Below are 22,310 nucleotides of genomic sequence, written 5' to 3' on the forward strand. Positions count from 1 at the left end.
ACTAAGAAATTCTTTTATTTTTAGGGATGATAATAGTATTTAAAATAAATTTTTAAAAATGTTTATTTATTTTGACAGGAAGAGAGAGTGAATGGGGGAGGGGTAGAGAGAGACGGAGATAGAGAATTCCAAGCAGGCTCCGCACTGTCAGTGCAGAGCCTGACCCAGGGCTCGAATTCATGAACTATGAGATATGACCTGGACCGAAATCAAGAGTCAGATGCTTAACTGACTGAGCCACCCAGGAGCCCCTAAACTAAATTTTAAAATAACTTGTTGTTTTCTGAGTTAAACACTGAAATGTTTATAGATGGAATGATACTGGGTATTTAAGAAATAACCCCACATTGTGGATTGAAGAGAGGGAAGCAAGTGGAATTTTAGATTAAATAAGAATTCCTTAGCCGACGAAGTCGTGGCCACTAGATGCTAACTACGTGTGAGTTCATTTCATTCTTCGCTCTACTTTTGTATATACTTCATTTTCATAATAAGTTGACCATTTCACATAATTTAAAGCTATTACTCTACTGGTTTCAGCATTTTATGTGAATATTACAGGTTGGGAATGTCTACCACTTGAGGAGGCAGAAAATACAGATTTGCCCAAACCTAGTCTCATGCCTACAAGGTGGGTTGATCTCATAAGCCTAATATGGAACAAAATAAATTGTACACAAGAGCATATACTCTATGATTCCATTTATATAAACTTCAAAACAGCAAAATAAACCTATGGTTTAAAAGTTTGAATAGTCGTTTTTCTTTTGGAGAGGAGTAGTGACCAGAACAGTAATTCACAAGAGGCTCTTTATTGCACAGGCACATTAAATTTGTGGCATTTCTTTGAGTTATGTACTAATGACTTGTGTATTTCTCTGTACACATGTTACATTTCAATAAAAAGGTAAAAAAATGTCTGAGGCAGGAGCAGGTGTTCTAAGATCTCTCGTAGCCTCCCTTGGCATTGATTTCATTTAATCATAATTTTATTACCTCATTTGAAGCAGGTTCAATGGACAGGTCCCCTTCCGCTCTTTAATAACACCATTTAAAAGCAGTCTAGTACCGTTTTTGGCAAATTGTTTCTAATTGGAACTTTGCAAGCTTATTAAAAAATGCCAGATTTATTTTTTGAGAAATTTATGCAAATTGGTAAGTATACTTGAGAAAGTAATTAACATAATGAATTTGTTATTTCTATTTTTTCAAGACAGAGGGAAGCAGTGAATGCATTCCACATATTCAGGGGGCTTGAAGTCTTAGGAGGGAAATTGACCAAGAATCTTGTTATTGGGTATATGGTACATAGGGAAGAACTGTGAGCCATGAAATTCCTGTCCTCAACGGGTGCAACTGTAATCAGATGAGAAAGGAGAAGCTTAAAAATTCCCTATTTAGAAAGCAAAATCTTGGCATCATATCAGTCAGATCAATATATTAAAATTTTTTTTAATATTTATTTTTGAGAGAGAGAGAAAGCAAGAGCGAGCACGAGCGGGGGAGGAGCAGAGAGAGAGGGAGACACAGAATCCGAAACAGGCTCCAGGCTCTGAGCTGTCAGCACAGAGTCCAACACGGGGCTCAAACTCACAAACTGCGAGATCATGACCTGAGCCGAAGCCGAACGGTCAACCGAATAAGCCACCCAGGTGCCCTAGATCAATATATTTTTAGAAGAAACGTATATAAAGCAAACTCAGAAAAACCCACAAAACCCTCAAACAGCAATAGTTTATCTTGAAAAACAAAAGCACAATATTCAGACAGAACTTGATTTTTGCCTTCTCCAAACTTTAAGATCAGTAAAGAGAGCCTGTGCCTGATGTTACCTCAGATTTGCAGCCAGGTAGCACTATGAAAACACACTGATTTATTACAGTTAAAAACTTTTTCGTTATCAAATGATGACAGTGATCACACAGTGATCTCAGTCTTTTACTGAGAAGTAAAAGACACAAGGAGTATTATCGGAAAAGATTATTCACCCAGGTCCAATCATTCAAGAAGCTTGATGGTGAATCAACTTTCCTGAGTTTCCAGCACATGTTGAGATTCATTGCTGTTGTTCAACCAAATGTAATTTTCACTTTTTGGTATTTGATTAATTTCTATTCTTTGTTCTTTCTCCTGAGAAAACATTGCAATTTATTGAAAATCTGAGCCAATTACATTATTAAAATTTTCAAAAATCATGAATTCTTAATTTTTTGCCCTCTAACTTAGAAACGTTTTTGATCACACTATGTGCTGTTGATCTGAATACAATCTGAATACAATCCTGTTTACATATTTTACAAATTCCATTGGATCCATGCTTTTTCCCACTTGTATGCCTGTCACTGCTATTACTTGTTCATTGAGGAGAAAAATTCAATCAAACACTTGCTTTTCAAATTTTGCCTGATTTTGCAGCTTGCACTGCCATAGGGAACTCTCTCTTAATATTTTTCCTGTGTCTGTCACCTTTCATATTTATGACCAAAGCTGAAAATCATAAGCAATTTTATGTTCTTATATACTGCTGACTATCCACCTCTGCTCAACACAATGACATCCCTGTTGTCCCACATTTCACTTGAAAGCCATTTCTAGAATCAGGAATATATAAGAGGAGTGGCTTCAGGAGAGCAGAGAACAATATTTATTGAGTGTCTGTGAGTCAGATGGTATGATGGTTATTTTATACCTGGCATCTCATTTCATCTGCATAGCTTCATTATTTCACAGAAGAGAACATTGTATCTCATAGAGATAAGTAAACTGTCCAAGATCACACTCAACCTCATTTCACTCCAAAGTCAAGAGGTACAAAGATCTTGAATGAGAAAATCAAGCAAATTCTAGATGCTCTTATAAATGATTTCTAACCCTGGTAAACCCAGCCTTTCTATCCTTATCTTCTTTGACATCTGGTGCTTTGGGAGATTGTTAAGGGTTGCAGGCAGGTAGTTATAGAGTTATCAGTTCCATTTGGGGAACCACAATATAAGGACATTGCTAATTACTTACAAAGTAGGGAAGGAAGAGTCTTTCTGAACACACCTTCATAAATATGGTCTCCTAAATGCACTGAGTTTTCCCTTCCTAACCATTTTTATCAACTACTGTCTAAATCAAAAATATTAGCATGGTCTAGTTCAAGTGTGTATTTGTCTTGTCTCATGAGAAAAAAAAAAGTCCGTTCCTTGGAGGAAGCCGTCTTGAAAAATATCTTTTTAGTATCCTCAAATTCCCAAGAGCAGAGTTAACTAAATAGAATTGAGTTTTGTTGAACTAAATTGTCTCAGGTTTCAATTTCTGTTTGGATTTTCACCTGCCTCTACGTTCTCTGTTGTGGGCTGCAGTGACATTTTAGAGCCGTTCTTTCAAAGAAATGATATTACGCTGGAAACAGTTGTAATGTCTGCAGGGATAAGACACCACTTCCCTGCAGCTTTTGGAAGGTGTTCCCTGCAGTTCAAAAGGAAGCATTTTAAAATTAAAACTTTTGGCTTGCCAGTGAATGTTCATCATGATCTCTGTTTTGTCAAAAACGATGAAGGTTCTGAGATGTTCTCCCTTATGTGTGTATTTGTGTACGTGAATGCTGCATATCTATATATATGGGTGTGTATATTTAGACTTATATATGTGTGTCTGTGTGTGTGTGTGTATATATATATATATATGTATATATATATATATATATATATATATATATATATATATGTTAATACAAGAACAGGAGGCAGCTGGGTGAGGGAAGAGTTCTGTATTGATACTTACAACCAAATCAACAGTAACATTGTGACATTTCTTTCCCCACAGCTAGACTGAGGGAACATAAACTCCTATGGACACTTTCAAGGCAAGTGGTAAGTTTCACTCCTTAGAGGAGAGATGGAGAACAATGGATTTGTTCAGGAGGAGAAAGACAACTAACTGTTCCTGTCTCCTTCTGAAAGGAGAAAAAAACCCTTTGATCTTTTGAAATGGAATGGAAAGGATTCTGGGTTGTCACTCACTGGAACCTTTTAGAATATAAATACATGTTTCCAAGGAACATGTAAACCCTGGGATCCACAGCTTTTGTAACCAAAAGATGTATCCAATGTCTGGGTTTCATCCCTTTTCAATTATAAATTCCTAGGGAAAAAGGTCTTCGTAATACCTTGATTTCTTAATCTAGGTGCCTAATCCAGATTGTAAGCATTTAGCTCTCTAGGGGAGATAAGAGAAGTTTTATCATATGTACAGATCAGAGCAGTTAACTGTACAAATAAGTGCAGATCTAATCTTAATGATATATGGAAGGTAAAATGTTTCTAGGGAAAGTGAAAGCAAGCATTTTTCTTTTTTATTTCTATGTCTCCAGCTTTTTACAGGAGCACTGAGAAATCAGGGAAATTTTATTTCCCTATGTGTTCTCACTATTTCCCTATTATTACTCATATTTCCCCTTTATGCATAGCATTTGCCAATGGAATTGTTCTCTGGACCTGGTGGTATATGTCTCAGAATTTCTTACTTCTGCAACTCTGCTTGTGTTATTCCCTCTACGTAGAACTCCCTCTTCAGGCCAGTAGATCCTAACCCTCTCAAAGACTTGGACACATGCTCAAATACTGTCTGCCTTATGGAGTATGGCAGATTTCCTAACAGTATACTTTATCTCCCTTCTTTGAACTACCATCTCATACTCTGGTCCTCACATATGGCATTTAATCGTGTTCTAGCTTGTATTATAGCTATTTAGATATCAGTCATTTTTCTTGACAAACTATACACTCATTTGAAGCAAGGCTTATGATTCTGATTTTAGGTAATACTGAATGTGAGCGTTTTTCCCCCCCAAGCTGAGGAGATATCATTTTTTTAATTTTCTTCTTTGGCTTATTATGTTTGATTTAGGAACCTAATATTTCTATTAAAAAATTAAATTGTTTAATTTGTGAAAATGCATTAACTTAGGTAACTAATTCTGACTTTTCCACAGGCCAAGAGCTTAACTTGATAGATGTACATAGCATCTTCCCTCATAGTGTGGCAATCATGACCACCATCATGTGTTTGCTTCTAACTGGTATTTTAAAAATAATTTTTAATGTTCATTGTATTTTTGAGGGAGACAGAGAGACAGAGAGAGAGAAAGAAAGAAAGGCAGAGCACAAATGAGGGAGGAGCAGAGAAAGAGGGAGACACAGAATCTGAAACAGGATTCAGGCTCTGAGCTGTCAGCACAGAGCCTGACCCTAGGCTCGAACCCATGAACCATGAGATCATGACCTGAGCCGAAGTCCGATACTTAACTGACCGAGGCACCCAGGCGTTCCATCTTCTTTTTTTTTTTTTTTTTTTTAATTTTTTTTTTTTCAACGTTTATTTATTTTTGGGACAGAGAGAGACAGAGCATGAACGGGGGAGGGGCAGAGAGAGAGGGAGACACAGAATCGGAAACAGGCTCCAGGCTCCGAGCCATCAGCCCAGAGCCCGACGCGGGGCTCGAACTCACGGACCGCGAGATCGTGACCTGGCTGAAGTCGGACGCTTAACCGACTGCGCCACCCAGGCGCCCCAAGGCGCTCCATCTTCTAACTAGTTTTTATGTTAATAGATTCTTGGAACCACATGAAGACTTATTCATGTGCTGTACTTAATGTAACAGATTAATATGCTTCTATTAATATACTTCCTGTAATTCCTAGCACATTGAATTATGGTTTAATAAATATTGAATGAATAAAAACAAAGCTTGGTTACTTGCTAATATTACCTCTTGACTCTCTTGTAACAATATTATCAATTCTTTGTGAGGTAACTCAACATTTTGTGGAGTCCCATTAGGTGTTAAGATTATAACAAGACCAAGGAATTGAAAGAAATGTTTTTCTTTGCAGTATTTTGCCTATTAGCTTTTCATTTTGAATATTGCTAACGTTAGTATTTAATTTTGTCATAGAGTATAGGCTGAACTTGAACATCCCGCTTTCACGTCGCTGCTACAGACTCTTAATCTGTCCTTGCTTCTGAGGGAGAAATCGTGGTGGAAACACTCTTGTTGGTGTCTCCGTTTGGCTCTTGCTCTAATTCTGTTCTATCCTTACTGCAGTCATATTCCTGAAGTGCTGGATTATAGAATACTCAGAAAATATGAAAACGGGTTTCTAAATACGTAACAGTGGGAGCACAGCATCCTTTGGCGAAAGCGTGAGCGGGGTGAAAGTGGGACGGTGTGAATGTCTGGCTGATCATTCTGGGGACTGTGGCATTGCTCTCATGCCATCCAACTAAATGGCGTGTACTAGGCAACCTGCTTTTCTGGTAGAAGTTCCACAGAGAACATTTCAAAGTTCAACCCTGTGTAACTATTTGGGGGTTTTTTGGAAAAGTTTTGTCCCCCTCTGAGTTGAAAGGAAAAAATCTCTTTGTTAATGAGACCAATTAGTGTTCAAAAATTTGAACTAGGGTTAATTGCATCAGAAACATCATTTTTTTTTTTAAATAAATGAGTTTGAAAGTTAGGGAACAATGCCTTTAAAAATTGTTTTGTGATATGCCAAAACCATGAAACATTAAAAAACAAAATAAACCCCTGCAATTTCTCCATGAATTCTAAAACACTCAGTCACACTAATGGTAATACTTACTTCTAGTAAATATAAGATTATTCCTGCTGCAGATTTTCCATAACTGTGAAGCTTAAAGAAATATTAACAATTTGAAAAATTCAATACCTTTCTGTGCTAATGAGAGATATACTTCATTTTTATAAATAAGCCTTATAATGACTTGACTTTCTTTCAACTCTTTTTATTCCTTTCTTGGTTCACGCATGAGCATTATTGATACAGCATCAATAAGCACTTTGTGTGTACCTGTTAGAAGAGAAAATCCTTTGTGATTTGCCACTTCGAATAGGTTTACTTGTATTTTTCTCTAGTATTATATTCAAGAGGAGGGAGTCTTCGGATGTGTCTGGTATGTGTACAGATCAGAATACTGGAACAACATTCTTAGATGAAGCTTATTTACATTGGGTCTCTCAAATACTTATGTATACATGTCCTATCTTTTGCTTTTAAAAATCTGCTTCTAGACAATGTGACTCTTCACTGTCTAATGAATATTTACTTTTGATTATGATTAAACTTCTTTTGTGAAAAAAATAACAACAGCAACAAATTTTTGGTTTTCATTATTGTACTCTTCCCATAATCTTTGAAATGGAAAGCCTTGATGGATTCATAGGAAGGGTTTTGCCCACTAGAATGCATGTTAAACAAAGTTTGAAGCAACAGGGGTGCCTGGGTAGCTCAGTCGGTTGAGCGACTGACTTCAGCTCAGGTCATGATCTCGCTATCTGTGGGTTCAGGCCCTGTGTTGGGCTCTGTGCTGACAGCTGGGAGCCTGGAGCCTGTTTCAGATTCTGTGTCTCCCTCTCTCTCTGACCCTCCCCCACTCATGCTCTGTCTCTCTGTCTCTCTCTCTCTCTCTCTCTCTCTGTCAAAAATAAACATTTAAAAAATTAAAAACAAAAACAAACAAAAAAACTCCACAAAGTTTGAAGCATCCAAACCAATACATTTCTTTTTGTTGTTTTGTTTTGGTTTTGGTTTTCCTTTACCTTTTTTTGAATTTAAATTTTAGTTAACATCCAGTGCAATATTGGTTTCAGGAGTAGAATTCATTGATTCATCACTTACATACAGCACCCAGTGCTCATCACAGCAAGTGGCCTCCTTAGTACCCATCACCCATCTAGCCCATCACCCACCTACCTCCCTCCATCAACCCATAGTTTGTTCTCTATCGTTGAGAGTCTCTTATGGTTTGTTTCCCTCTCTTCTTGCTCCCACCCCTTCCCATATGTTCATCTGTTTTGTTTCTTAAATTCCACATATGAATGTAATCATATGGTATTTTTCTTTCTTTGATTGACTTATTTTGCTTAGCATAACACACTCTGGCCCCATCCACATCATTGCAAATGGCAAGATTTCATTCTTCTTGATGGCTGAGTAATATCTGTCTATATATATCCATATCTATATCTATATCATCTATATCTATCTATATCATGTATATCTACATCTATATCTATATCATCTATGTGCATATCTATAATCTATATCTACATCTATATCATCTATATCATCTATATATACATCTATCTATATCTATATCAATATCTGTATCTATATCTATATCATCTATATCTATGTAGGCTACTGTTCTTTACCCATTCATCAGTCGATGGACACTTGGGCTGGTTCCATAGTTTGGCTATTGTTGATAATGCTGCTGTAAACATTGGGGTGCATGTGCCCCTTTGAATCTGTATTGTTTATCCTTTGGGTAAATGCCTAATAGTGCAATTTCTGGATTGTATGGTAGTTCTGTTTTTAGTTCTTGGGGAGCCTCCATACTGTTCTCCAGAGTGTCTGTACCAGTTTGCATTCCCACCAACAGTGCAAGAGGGTTCCCCTTTCTCTGCATCCTTGCCAACACCTGTCATTTCTTGTGTTGTTAATTTTAGCCATCCTGACAGTGAACTGATACATTTTTGAGGAGCGCATTCTCAGCTGGATGATGGTAATAAAGCTTGTGCATAGTTCCCATGTCCTGTGACTTTTATCTTGAAATATTTTTAGAACCTTTTTTTCTCCATTTCAACTCCGTCTGTTCTAGACTGTTCTTCATTCCCTCCAGCTGGAGTCCCACAAGCCATTCCTAACTTATCTCCCTGAATCCATGATCCCTTTCATTTACCTCATACTTTCTAGTTTACTATTATCAAATATTTTATTCATTCAAATAGTTGTGTTCTTTATTTGTTTAATCATTCACTAATTTTTCATGTATCAGGCTTTTATTGAATACCTTCTAAATGCACAAATTCTGCTGAACTGAGATGATGATTCAGTTGCTACTTTCATGATACTTAGTAATTCATTTTTCTATTTTGTAGCTACCCGGTTTTCCTAATGCAATCCCAATCTGAATGCTCCATTTCTCTCACAGGTTCTCTACATTGTAGCCCTTTGGCTCTACTAAATTATTCAGTCAGCCCTAAGGTATGTGTGTTTTAAACAACTTCAAAATTCAAGGTATTGTGCTCTTTGATATTCTTTATCAATGTCACTCAATACGTTTCTTTTCTGGTTGCCTAATAAAATACAAGCTGTCCAGTTAGTTTGAATTTAAAATAAACAACAAATAAACTGTTAGTATAAGAGTGTTCATGTAACATTTGGGACCTACTTATTCAAAAAATAGTCATTATTTATAGGATAATAAACTTTAATTGGGCATCCTGTATTTTTATTTGCTGTATCTGACAATGAAAATTTTGGAAATTTTCTCCCCTCTAGTGAGATTGAGTTCTGTGTTCTGGATTCCTTGGTAATGAAATATTCTTATCACTTTGCACATTTTACCTCAGGTAATTCCCAGGCTACCCAATGATGAAAGAACCAGTATTATTCCCATTTTAGATATGAAGTTGTTGAGAAGCAATGGTCAAGGAATTTGCCCAAAGTCATCCAGGTAGTAAGTATCACTTCTGACTGTGAGCCAGCCAACTTTGGAGCAAGAGCCTGGAGTCTTAACCATTACATATTATAGCTTCTATGGAGCAAGACCATGTTGCTGGTGTCAAAGGTTGCTCCAGAAAATAGTACTTCATAGTGACATCTTCCATAACACTTTCATAATCATTCAGTCTAAAGTATTGGCATATTTATCTTGCCTGGGCATTTCTAGACCCTGAGTGCATGGACACCACAAATAGATAACATTAGACACCCTCTTCTGTTTCCTGTTGACTCTGAAAAGAAAGCATTGCTGGCCTGTAAGAAGGAGATGGCTTGTGCCAGTAATCATCTCTCCAGACACTGAGGTATTAGGACATACTCTCATTCTGTGCCCTGTAGTTAAACCTTATGAGACCTACTGAGGGAAATTCCATTCCTCTTTCCTCTGTATAATTAGACTCAATCTACACATCCATCCACAGAGTGTCTGTTTACTCTTTCATGCTTTAGGTGTGTGTCACATTCTTCTGCAATAGTCACAGACTTTGCCCTTATCTCTCTCACTTTGGCTAAGGATCCTTTCTTTTCTTTTCCACTGGGTTCCTTGGACAAGGCAATAATAAAGCTTGTTGTATATAGTCCATCCCTGTGAGGCTATGTGTCCTTGCAAAGGTGTTACGGTCTGAATTGTGTCCTCCCTGAATTCATTTATTGAAATGCTGACCCCTACTACCTCAGAATGTAGCCATATTTGAAAGTAAGGTCTTTCAAGAGGTGACTAGGTTAAAACAAGGTCTTCAGGGTGAGCCATCTTCCACTATGACTGGAGCCCTTAGAAGAAGGGACACCAGAAACATACATGCACAGAGAGACAACCAGGTGAACATGCAAGAATGCAGCCATCTGTAAACCAAGGAGAGAGGCTTCAGAAGAAATCAAACCTGCTGACACCTTGACCTTTGACTCCTAGCCTCCAGAATTGTGATAAAGTACATTTCTCTTGTTTAAACTACTCAGTCTGTGGTATTTTGATATGGTGGCCCTAAAACGGAATGTAAAATCTCATTTAGGGAAAAAAGCTCTTCCTCCAAAAATGGACATCCAGCTAATTAATACACATTAATGCTTCCATAAGCATGTCATTATCGTTTGAACCCACAGGCTTAAACTATTCAAAATTTAGCTGTCCACTACTACAGATATGCACATTACCTATGGCACTTAGGTGTTTCTCGATCTCTTATTATGCGCTAGGCAGTGCTCTAGAGACTTTCATATGGTGTCTCAACTAATCTTCACAACAACTCTGGAAGTAAGTTGATTTTATTACACTTAAGGCACTTGAGTCCATGATCTCCAAGTAGAAAAACTGTTCAACCCTAGAATATTCACTGTTGCATGGGCAGAAGTTTGGCATTCACTTAAATTTCAGGTAAATAAGATCAGGTTCAATATCTTAGATTACCTATAGAATGAGTGTATGATTGGTGCTTAGTGTATGCTGCTGATGGATTGCCCGATTGAAAGAGGAGGCAGAAAAGAGTATCAATACACTATGTTTGTGGCAACACGTGTTTCCACTTTATCCCTCCTGTGGAACTCTGTGTTTTGTTGGTGGAGAGGCTGCACATCCATGCACTCACATAAGTGATACCACAGTGATTATCGAGATCATTTAAGCTTGACACAGGAAAGAACCTTTTAATAAAAGGCTTTGATTTAAAATCCCTTGTGGGGGTGCTTGGGTGGCTCAGTCAGTTTAGCGTCTGACTCTTGATTTCAGCTCAAGTCATGATCTCACAGTTAGTGAGTTCGAGTTTCACGTAGGGCTCTGTGCTGGCAGACAATATAAATAAACACTTAAAACAATAAAATAAAATTATTTGTGTGCATATTAAGAACTTTGGATACTTGAGAGAACATTTGACTAGAAGCTATATATTCTGGTTTCTAGTATTTTTTTTATTCCGTAATAAAAGAAAAACATGAAAACAGTTTACTGTTTTCAATTCTTGAATCTTGAGGACAATTGTGGAAGCTTTACTTGGTTCATAGAAGTGGCCAAAGAACCAAATAAAGCAAAATGGTACGGAAACCAATTTGACAATAAATTAAAAAAAATAAATAAAGCAAAATGGATATGCTTTGGAACACTTGCTTCCTTAAACCTAGAACAATGTGAGTTCCCTTCCTTTGTTCCTTTCCAAATTTTGCTCTTCTTCCCACAGTTTCCACAACTTTGTAGTGATTTCTGGATATGATAGGTTAGCTTGATTATTAATTCTCTATTGTACATACTAGACAATATTTTATGTTTTCAGATTAGAAAACTTTCATAAGAAGAGTAAAAGATCTGTTGATGTTCTAACATCACACTACTTTGGTGGCAGCTAATATATCTTGGAATTTGTTGTCATCATTCAACTATTTTTCTAGCAGCAGGACACAGTAATATTGGCAATAATAGCTAACATTTATTAAACAATTATGAAGAGGGGCTAACCTGAGATCTTTACATATATTGTATCACTTAAACCTTTCAACAACTGGTAAGAAGCAGAAGTAATTATTATCCATATTTTAAATAGGAGAAAACTGCGGACTTATGGGTTAAGGAACTTGGTTAAAGTCAAGTTCATAGTAACTGTTGGGCAAGGCTTTGAATGTTGGTCGTCTGACTCCATACTCTTCACCACGACTTTATTTTGGAAGAATAAAAATTTACAGAAAACCAAAACAATAAGGTATTCCAGGCAGAAGACAGAAGGTGAACAACAAGATGCATTTCAAACCACGAGTGTGATTGTATCCTCAGCACCTGCCATACTACCTGGGCACAGAGTACGTATTTTTTTTTTCAATATATGAAATTTATTGTCAAATTGGTTTCCATACAACACCCAGTGCTCGTCCCAACAGGTACCCTCCTCAATACCCATCACCCACCCTCCCCTCCCTCCCACCCCCTATCAACACTCAGTTTGTTCCAGAGTACATATTTAATAAATACTTATGAACTTAATGATTGAGGAGCAGAGACTTGGAGAGTCTAGGAACTGCAAGGAGATTGACATGCCTAGAACTTAGAATATCATGGGTAAAATAGCAAGATGTCAGCATGTGCTAATAATTGTACAAAGATTTCTAGATGAAATATTGTATGAAGCAAGTTCATTCATTCATTCATTCATTCATTCATTTAAAATCATTTAAAAGTTTATTGATCATCTGCCTTATGTAAAATATTTAGGAATCAGATACATAACTAATGTAGCTACAATCTTTGCTTTGCAGAGATACACTGCAAAAAAGAATTTACTATCACTTGGTGGTAAAGTATTATAAAAATATATGAGCTAATAGATTTCAAAACGGAAATGTGTTTTTTTGGCCAATCAGTAACGATATCTTGTCATGAAGGAAGTATTGATGAAATTAAAGTGTATAATAGAAAGGAAACACAGTAATAAACAACTAGTAATGTTTTCTTTGTATTTAAAACGACACTCCAGTTTCATGTTTGGGCTAGATATTAGGTAGAAAGCAGAGAATCCTTAACAAAAATACGAAAGAGAACAAAGTGGAATAAAATACAGTGAAACTTACGTTAATAAAAGTGAAACTGAATTATATTGTCACAAATCTCTGTTTTACTGGCTAATTATTTGTTGTGTATTACAGTGAATAAACCATCACTGGCACTCCTCTAGCATTTAAACTTGTGTTTATCAATGTAATACCTCCACTAAATTGTCATAGAGAGTTGTGAGAGAGAGTTTAGTGAATGGGTTATTACTGAACACCATTGGGATTAACCCTTGTGGAACGGAATGAAAGCAGGAATATGTACAAGTGAAGGCCCAGTGACAATATCGCGTGACTTGCAGAAGCTAGAATGGCTCTGAAGATTTCTTGGTTCCAAGTTGGGTTGAGATGGCCAACCTTAACTTCAGGATCAGTCTGTCATTAAATGTGGCTGCCTGGGAAGCTGCCCGACTTTGGGAGGAATGACTTTCTGCACCTGAGACAATTGCTGAAGGGGTTGATAGTGAACAGCACTCCCAGCAGCCAGGGCAACAAATCTGTCACTGAAGGGGCCATGTTTCAGTCACAGTGGCCTCTTAGTGCAAAGAGCATTTCAAGGAAAGGAATAGTCTCCTCCACAACTCCCCACCCCATCACTAATGCTATTTATTACCCGTAGGCAACCTTGTTCTACTCTTTGTTTTTATATTTCTTAATGGTTACTTCCATAGCTCTAGATTATATATTTTTACCTCTGTTTCTTCAGTCATGGTCAGATTCCATGCATTTAAGCATGGATTTGTGTGGAGGAATAGACATTTTCCAGAAAACAAGGATAATAAAGCATTCTAGGAAGAGGAGAGAGGGTGAACAACAATGAGATACCTTTCAAGCATCAGTTTCCCCCTCTTGTTCCTGTGTGCATTACAGCATCCTTGGCACCTGGCCTAGTGTGTGGCATGGAGTAGGTATTTAATAAACATCTATTGATACCTTCTCTGAAACATGAGAATTTGGCTCACTTTTTCTCCTCCTCCTTTCAAATATTTAAACTATTTTAATTTCTTATACTGATCTCTTCTGCATTTCTCATGTTATGTTTACACTTCTCTTTTTTGTGCGTATGCTCTCAACTACCAACAGTATCTCTTGGCTTCCCACTCATAAGGTAGGGACTCTAGTCTCCCTATCCTTTTTTTCACCTTTCCCCACTTCTTTGCCTGCCATGATCAATCAACTATAGATTAATTTTTTTTAATGTGTTGACATTTATATTCTTTTTCTGAACCCATAGCCATATTATTTATGCTTTTCCTCCCCTGCCTGACTTTCTGAATCAAACATGGTAATGGCTACAAACTTCTCAAATAAAATGAAACTTTTGAAAATTTCTGGCTTAACACCACCATTTTGACGGTTCTGTCAGCTGATGGTTGGGGTCTGTGGCCTGGACTCATCCTGTGTGTTTGTTTTATTTGGCCCATGTAATATTTTATACATTTGAGCTGACATTTAAAATCTGGATAATTTTGGGTTTACTCTAAAAGTGTCTTCACTGTAGTGAGCAGCATTTATATTGTTGGTCATTGTCAAATGTGTGCTAGGATGACATTTCTATAGGAATAGTGTTACCAAAATTGTATTACTCTTAGGAGAAGTTTTTTTTAGCTTCTTGAGTTTTACATTATACTACCTAATGTGAGAAGTTCTCCTTTTTCCAGAATTTTCTCCTCCTGGAGACCCCCTATCCTCCTGCTCTAGTCTGGATTGGATGCTCTCTGGGTTGGGCTGCATTTGAGTATGTTCTCTTATTCTGGAACTCCTATTACTTGGAGGCTGTATCTCTTGTAGAGATCTTTTATTTACCTCCTTCTATTCATATTTTCTGTCCATATTTTCTTCTATACACTTTCAAATATTTTATGCTGTTTAATTGTAGCAATTTTAACATAAATCTCTAAGAATGCTTTCATATTCTCTAGTTAACACTTTCCCCAAGAATCCTAGCTTTCGTTAATCTCCCTGATCACGTTAGAGGTGTCTCTTCCGCTTCCTGGGTGATGTGAAATTTCTTATTTTGGTCATCATTCTCTGTTACAATGTTGTTTCTCCTCTCAGGCCTCATGATCTTTGGTTGTCCTAAATGATGATTTATGAAGGGATGGGTAGGTGGTGTGGGGTTTTGTGCTATTGTGTAAATAGGTGTGGATTCCTATCAGGTCTCTGCTGTGATTGGTATTCTGACTGGGAGCTCCTTGTGGGGTAAGTCATGAAGTGCTAATGTTCACATGCTCTTCCTGGGGTTGAGTTTGTGGGATATGGTCTAGTTGCACCTTCTGTTGAGTCTTAACTTTTTGCACCAACTGGAAAACAAGATACTATTCCCTAGAATCACCAGTGGCCAAGTTTCTAGGAGCCAAGTATGTTCTGCACGCTATAGCAAAGATCTTCTCCCTCTTGTCTTTTGGCCATTTCTTGCTGGCAGTAAAGGTGTTGGAGGTGCACCGCTGCAGGAGTGTTTCAGGCTCTCATCTCCAGCTTTCCGGAGCTTGTCAGAACACGCAGCAGTTCTTTCCTGGTTCCTGTTTTCCAATCTGTATGTTCATGAGCTCAGTAGTTTTCATAGTTTTACTTTGGCAGAAGTAGCTTCTATTCTTATAGGTCAGTTCTGTACTGTTGTGAGGGTCCTATCTGAAAGCTGATTTAGATCTTGTTACTTTATCACTTCCATTGCTTTTGTAATCATCTAATTTCCTTTATTCAACCTCCCCCCCCGCCACACACAAAAGCCAACCCAGAATGGTTTCTATTCTCTGTACTGACTCCAGATAGACAGAATGAACAAGTGGGGAATTGGGGATCAGCCTATAGGCCCTCAGATGTCAGAACGAGAAGAATATTATTCTAGGGAGCTAGTATGTACACTAGCTTTTTTGATAATTTCTGAAGTGAGGAGCCATTTAGGATTGGGATAAGACTGGGCTAAGTACCAGATGCCTGTGTCCTGAGTTGGGGTGGAGGAAAAGAATGAGGGGATATCTGACCCTCATTGTTGTTCTGTACACATATCTGCACTTAATTCTACTGTTTTCAGACTCGTATTGCATCTTACCCCTCATTACATCTGCTGCCTTTGGGGTTTCAACAGACAAATGGGGTAACTCTGGCCCTGTGGTTTCTATTTAGTGTATTCTCACTCCCATTTTTATCAAGAGAAATGCTCCAGTATGCTGTCTTCCAGAATGTGTTAAATTTCTTGGCCTACTCATATTCCTGATGGCAGTAAAGGTGTTGGAGGTGCACCTCTGCAGGAGTGATACCCCATACTCATATTCCTGATGATTATTTCTGTACCGTATTTCGTTAGGTTCTCTGGGGAAAATGTTCTCAGTCTGGATCTTTAGCCAGGGTCTTACCTGAATTACCTGGCTTACCAGTTTTAGAAGCAGACATTGAAACAAGTGCTTTCTATTATAAAAGTGATATAGCTGACCATTTATTATTATTAAGGACTTTTGTGCATTTTCCTAATAGTTGTACAGTTTTAAAGCAATTTTTAAAACTTAAACCTTTCTTCCTGTTAGAAGGAAAATGTCTTAAACGTTTGAATGTTCTATTAGTGACAGTCAGGCAAACATCATCATACTCTGTTTAAATCTACTCATCAAAACTGGAAAAGCATAAGAATTTGAGTTAAAAGAAGACTTGCGTGTAAATTTTAATGCTGTCACTTATAACTTCGGGAAGTGGGTCATGTTACCTAATATGTCTGGGCTTCAGTTTTTTAAATTTGTCAAATGTGGCTAAAATTATTTGCTATGCAGTAGTTAAGTGAGAACTAATTATTATGAGGTGGACAAATGAAGATGACTTCTATTGTGTGCCTACCATATAGTATTTGTTAAACTAAAAAAAAAAATCTTTTCTTTGGATAATTAGAAAAACTCCCACAAGTGAGTTACTTTAATGTTACCTCATGAACATAAAGATTTTAGTGAGGCATAAGGAAAACCAGGTATACAGAAAATTCTGCACACAACTGTGAAAAGGGAAAGGTTCATTGTTTTGCCCCCAACACCAACATGATCATTTGTACAGAAGATAATATGGTTTAATATCTTTAATTATGCTCAGTAATAAAAACCCTGGATTAAGGGTTCTGAGGTACATAGTTCAACTCCCTCGTCTGGAATTTTTAAAAAGAATATAGTCAATAAAGCAAATGAAACATATCGAATCTCAAAGTCATATCTTGTTTATTTTCTGATTCTTTATCCTGAGCATTGTTTTGCAGCTTCTGAAACCATGTAAAAATTCATAATTTTGGAGATAAAATTGAGGAAACATTTCTATAAAAAATATTGTGTTCCTTTATCAAGGTGCCCCGCATTATAATTTCTGTGTGTGTGTGTATTTTTTAAAATCTTTTTTGGTAATATGTAATGATATGTAACAACTTTGTATGGTAACAGATGGTAGCTAGATTCATTTTGGCAATCACTTCATGATGTTTATAAATGTTGAATCACCATGTTGTACACCTGAAATTAATATAATATTGTGTCAACTACACTTCAATAAAAACTAATGTGCAAGGTAAAAAAAAAAAATCTTTTTGAATGTTTCTCTGTGGGAAAAGGGGCCCTGCAAGTCATGATCAGCATATTATTATGAGAGTGATTTAGAGATTATTTTTAAATGGTCACCATGACCTGGCCACTTAAATACTGACTTTCAGTATTATTAAGCTTTGTGTTTCTAAGCACAGTGAAATGTTCTGCTCTCCCAAAATAGACCTCTGTGCCTCTGATTGGATTTTAGGATTAAATAAGCCAATGAGTATGAAGTCTCGAAGTAACAACCTAGTGGAGAGTTTGTCTAATAAAGAACAGGCCCTGGTTTTGATGGTGAGGAGATTTGGGACAAGAGCCTTAGCTACGGTGTGTTGTTCTGAGATCATTTGTTTTTTGATTTGTGAGATGTTTAAGACCTGAATTAACTCTTTGGCTTCTCTCTTTAAGTACACAAACAAATTGAGAGGGCCCAAACAGGCAAATCACAGGCCAGAGAGACAATTCATCACATATGCTTGCTGTTTTATCTATTCAAGTGAAGTCGCCTCATCGATCCATGAAGCAACTGCAAATTTTGAGAGAGAGAAAGAATGTATATTTCCTTCGAGAGATTAAGGATCAGAATGATAATGGACTTCTCAGCAATGCTGGAGCTAGATGATGGTCTTGAAAATTTCCAGTGAATATTATTTACCATCTAGAATTCTATACTATCAATCAGACATAAGAGTAAAAATAGGACATTTCAGACACTCAAGATAGGTGAAAAAAGAATCTTACATGTATTCTCTTCCAGGAAACTACTGAAGTATGTGCTTTTCCCAAAGCAGGGAGTAAACTGAGAAAAAAATATGCAGGATCCAATAAATGGGAGATCTGGGACAAGGAGAGGGGAAGGAATCTCAGGATGGGAATGAAGAGATATATGAAAATAACTGCCAAGCAACTTGACCAGATTGAGCAAGTCAGAGGTGTCTGGGAGAAATATCTCTGTGAAGATGGAATTGTTAGGCTTCCTGATGGGTTTAGATACGATGAGTGAAGATTTACATAATTGAGGCATTATGTTTAGGACTAATAGTGATAAATATACAGATTATTAGGCCAATAATAATTTGTGCAAGAAAGGAAAAAAAGGTATGGTACACTACATAGATCAGTCATGAATAGCATTTACCTAATTTGTAATAAATACCACAATGACTCAAGAAATGATATACATCAAACTGTCATATTTTGATTTCTTAGTGGGTAAAACTTTATTTACTGATGGTTTGTAAAGTGCTGAGTATTCTTTCATCTTTGTGTGTAAAATAATGTTTTCATCAGTAATTATTCATCAGTTACTTTTCAAGATTTAGACATGATTTTTAGAGATATCAAGTTAATGACAAATTTTTCAGTAATCTGAGTTACATATTCAACCTGTACAAATATGGACATATAAATATGGACGTATAATAAGTAGTTTCTAATAATTGAAAAAAACTATGTTAAGTAGATAGTAAGAAAAAAAACTAGGGCTGCCTGGGTGGCTCAGTTGGCTGAGCTTCCGATTCTTGGTTTCAGCTCAGATCTTGATCCCAGGATCTTGGGATTGAGTCTTGCATCTGGCTCCATGCTGAGTGTGGAGCCTGCTTAAAAATCTCTCTCTCTCTCTCTCTCTCTCTCTCTCTGTCTCTCTCCCTCGCTCTCTCTGTCTCTCTCCCTCGCTCGCTCTCTCTCTCTCTCTTCCTCCCCTTCTCCCCTGCTTGTGCACTCTCTCTCTCTCTCTCTCCCTCCCTCCCTCTAAAAAATAAAGGGAGAGAAGGAAGGAGGAAGAAAGAAAGAAACAAAGAAAAAGCTAATGCATGCTTCTATTATACACATTTATCAAAGTAACTTTTCTTTTAATAGTCATTTGATTTCCATTTTGCATATATATATAAATATTTGCTGATTAAGATAGGATAAAAAATTGCAAAAAAAATTCATTAAGGTACTAATTTAAGGAGGAAGTACTATAATGGGATGCTGTACTGGCTAGTGTATTAAAGAATAGCAACTATTTTACATATATTTATTATATTTAAAATTATATAATAAATATATATTATTATATATAATATTTATAGTTTGTATGGAAGGTGAATGTTATAAAGTCTCATTTTTATGCCTAAAAGCATCTAATCATTAAACACATTGCTGCTACTATAATAAGAAAGTTATTTTTTTCCTTTTATTTTGTAACTGTATTTCTTTTGTGTGTTGTTCTATTTTTTAAATGTAGTGAATTAAAGCAATATAAAAAAGTGAACTTAGAATGTCAGGGTACTGTAATTGAGTTCTAAGTCTAAGTGGTTTGCCTGTTGTTATTATAGGTAAGAGACTATCTTGGTTGACTTTTTAAAAAAGAGCTTTCATTTTTGAAATGTGAAATGCTGTATAGTTTTTTCAGGCAAATTTTAAGAGAGCATTTACTGGAGTATATGCAAACACAATAATTATATACCTAATGCCACTTGAACTAAAGGAACTCAAAGGAAAATGTGTGCACTTCCTTCCTTTAAGGGTTCATCTGTGGTAAAATGTGTAGCTTTTTCAAAACAAAAGCACTGAGAACATGGAAGAAAAGTACCATGTTTATTGCTGAAATGCACATTTCCAATGGTTATGTCCTAGGGAAATCCAAAGGCTATAATGCATTTGGTGGAGGTCTGTGTGGGTGGGTTGTTTTAACTTTTTAATGTTTTAAATTTTGATTTCTTTTGTTACTGTCCTGCATCAAGAACAAATGGTAGCTCAGCATGAAGCAGTAACTGTATACCACATCAGGTATATTTCAGGTATTTGAAAGCTATAAATCTTCTCTTCTGTTGACTAGTTTCGGCTTCATGGCTGCCTTGCTGTGTGAAATTGGACATTTAATTCTTGCTGACCTTATTCCTCCATGTTGTAAATGGCAATTACTAAACTCGATAGCATTTTATCTATGCATACGTTATGTTATTCCATATAGAAATGTTCCTGTTGATTATACTTTCTCCAGGTTTGTCTAAAGTGTTCAGTGATGATGTATAATCTAGTACTTTGCTTAGTGAATGTCACTCATACCTATGAAGTTCCTATTAACATACTACTGATTCTGCCCCTCAGGTTGCCTGAAATTTACACTCAAACAGAGCTGCCGTATCTATGGTTACTGTTTGCCAGTATAGTCTATTAGTAGCACTTTTATAAAAATTCTAGCAGCCATATTAATGTGATCAAGTGATTCATTTGTGGGCTTTAAGCTCATGCAAAAATACAAATTTTCTCCATTGGTCACATTTAGGATAATCCTCTTTAGTTCATCACTCAACAGATGAGTGCCATCACATTATGGTCTTTTTTGTCTTACATTAATATCTCCAAGGGATTTTGTAATTTTGGATCTTTCTGATGCAGAAAATCACATGGGCCTATGTGTATATTAGATGGAAATCCATTGGCTATTTTCAGACAATTTTAAATTACTGACATATAGAAAACACAATACCGGCATGATTGACAGAACCACATTCTTCCTTTGCTTATGACTATTCACTTAAGCATGTATTTTTTTAACTACCAGGAAAGGAGTCATTAATATTAATATTAATATTGTATGTAAATTATTATGGTAGAATTACAATTTTCCCATTGAATAAGTAACTCAGATTCATGAAAAATTGTCATGGGCTTGATTTCCTATAATGTCACAGGTAGAGCCTGAGTTATTATTGAAGCTAATATTATTTTACACTTCTGTACCAGGTGGTAATATGCTCAGCACTTGGCGAGCCACTGGGAGTGAAATTTGACCTATCAAGAAATCGTAGTATGACAGGTTGATGTATGTGTTTTTTCCCCAAGGTCTGTCAGAGGTTGCATTTATGTCAGGTAATTATCTTTTCCACAGAAAAGTAGAGATTGACTTATAACATCTTTTAAGTTTCTAGAAGCACTAGGAACATTTGGTTAATGTATAAGCCTCAGTGTCCTGTCATTAATACTAACTTTTCATCATTTTAGTCATGTAAGAACTATCAGACATGACTCTGGAATAGGAATATTCTCTTGTGTTAAAAATATCCTTTTTTGGGGGGAAACTTCATTTGCCATGTATAGCACCCTCAGAAAGAAGAAAGCATTGTGAAAATATTCTGTCTTTGATAACTCTGAGCATCAGACTCTCTGCTGTTTTCAGGTAGAGGGTCAACCAGGTATATCAATAATAGGCTCAATTATCTATATTGAAAATTTATTAAGAAAACAAAAATAGTAGTTGAGAGTGAACAAGTATTTAGGAATAAACCCATGTTATCTTTAATAATCATTGATATAAATGAAAACATATGCAATAAACTGTGAATATTATAGGGCACTTTTTGACATCAGTACTCATGTATCGTTTTAGGTTTTAAATATGATACTGCCATTTTTTTAAGTGGTGTTTCTCATTGTGAAATTCTGTCTTTTTCTTCCCACCTGTATGCATCCCATGTCATGCTTATACTCCATTTTGATACTGTGATAGTCATTCTTTATATTATCAGTTGTCAAAAATTCTCATTTTTTTAACAAGTTCTCAAAATTATAAATACTACAACATAGGTAAATTCTCCAGTAATTTTGCTTCCTGCTAATATGGTCTAGAAAATGGTGGCTGCCCAATTTGTTTGTTACCTCCCCCCCC

The 22,310-nt window shown here is 36.4% G+C and overlaps 1 long non-coding RNA gene across 3 annotated transcripts in view; it reads left to right on the top strand.

Moving 5' to 3' along the window:
* The first annotated feature begins 246 nt into the window (after window positions 1-246).
* The window catches only part of LOC124524695 (uncharacterized), a 75,229-nt gene continuing 53,165 nt past the window's right edge, over window positions 247-22,310 (top strand). For 2 of the 3 annotated variants that reach the window (XR_006965298.1, XR_006965299.1), the window contains exons 1-3: window positions 247-631; window positions 3,811-3,857; window positions 9,004-9,056. This is a non-coding gene — a long non-coding RNA (uncharacterized LOC124524695). Of the gene's footprint in view, window positions 632-3,810; window positions 3,858-8,517; window positions 8,575-9,003; window positions 9,057-22,310 lie in introns of those variants that run through there. The other variant, XR_006965300.1, reaches the window with a different exon arrangement.

Source organism: Lynx rufus, unplaced genomic scaffold, assembly GCF_022079265.1.
Source record: "Lynx rufus isolate CCGP_SWC_20201006 ecotype Redwood Valley unplaced genomic scaffold, mLynRuf1.p SCAF_4, whole genome shotgun sequence".
Classification (NCBI taxonomy): domain Eukaryota; kingdom Metazoa; phylum Chordata; class Mammalia; order Carnivora; family Felidae; genus Lynx; species Lynx rufus.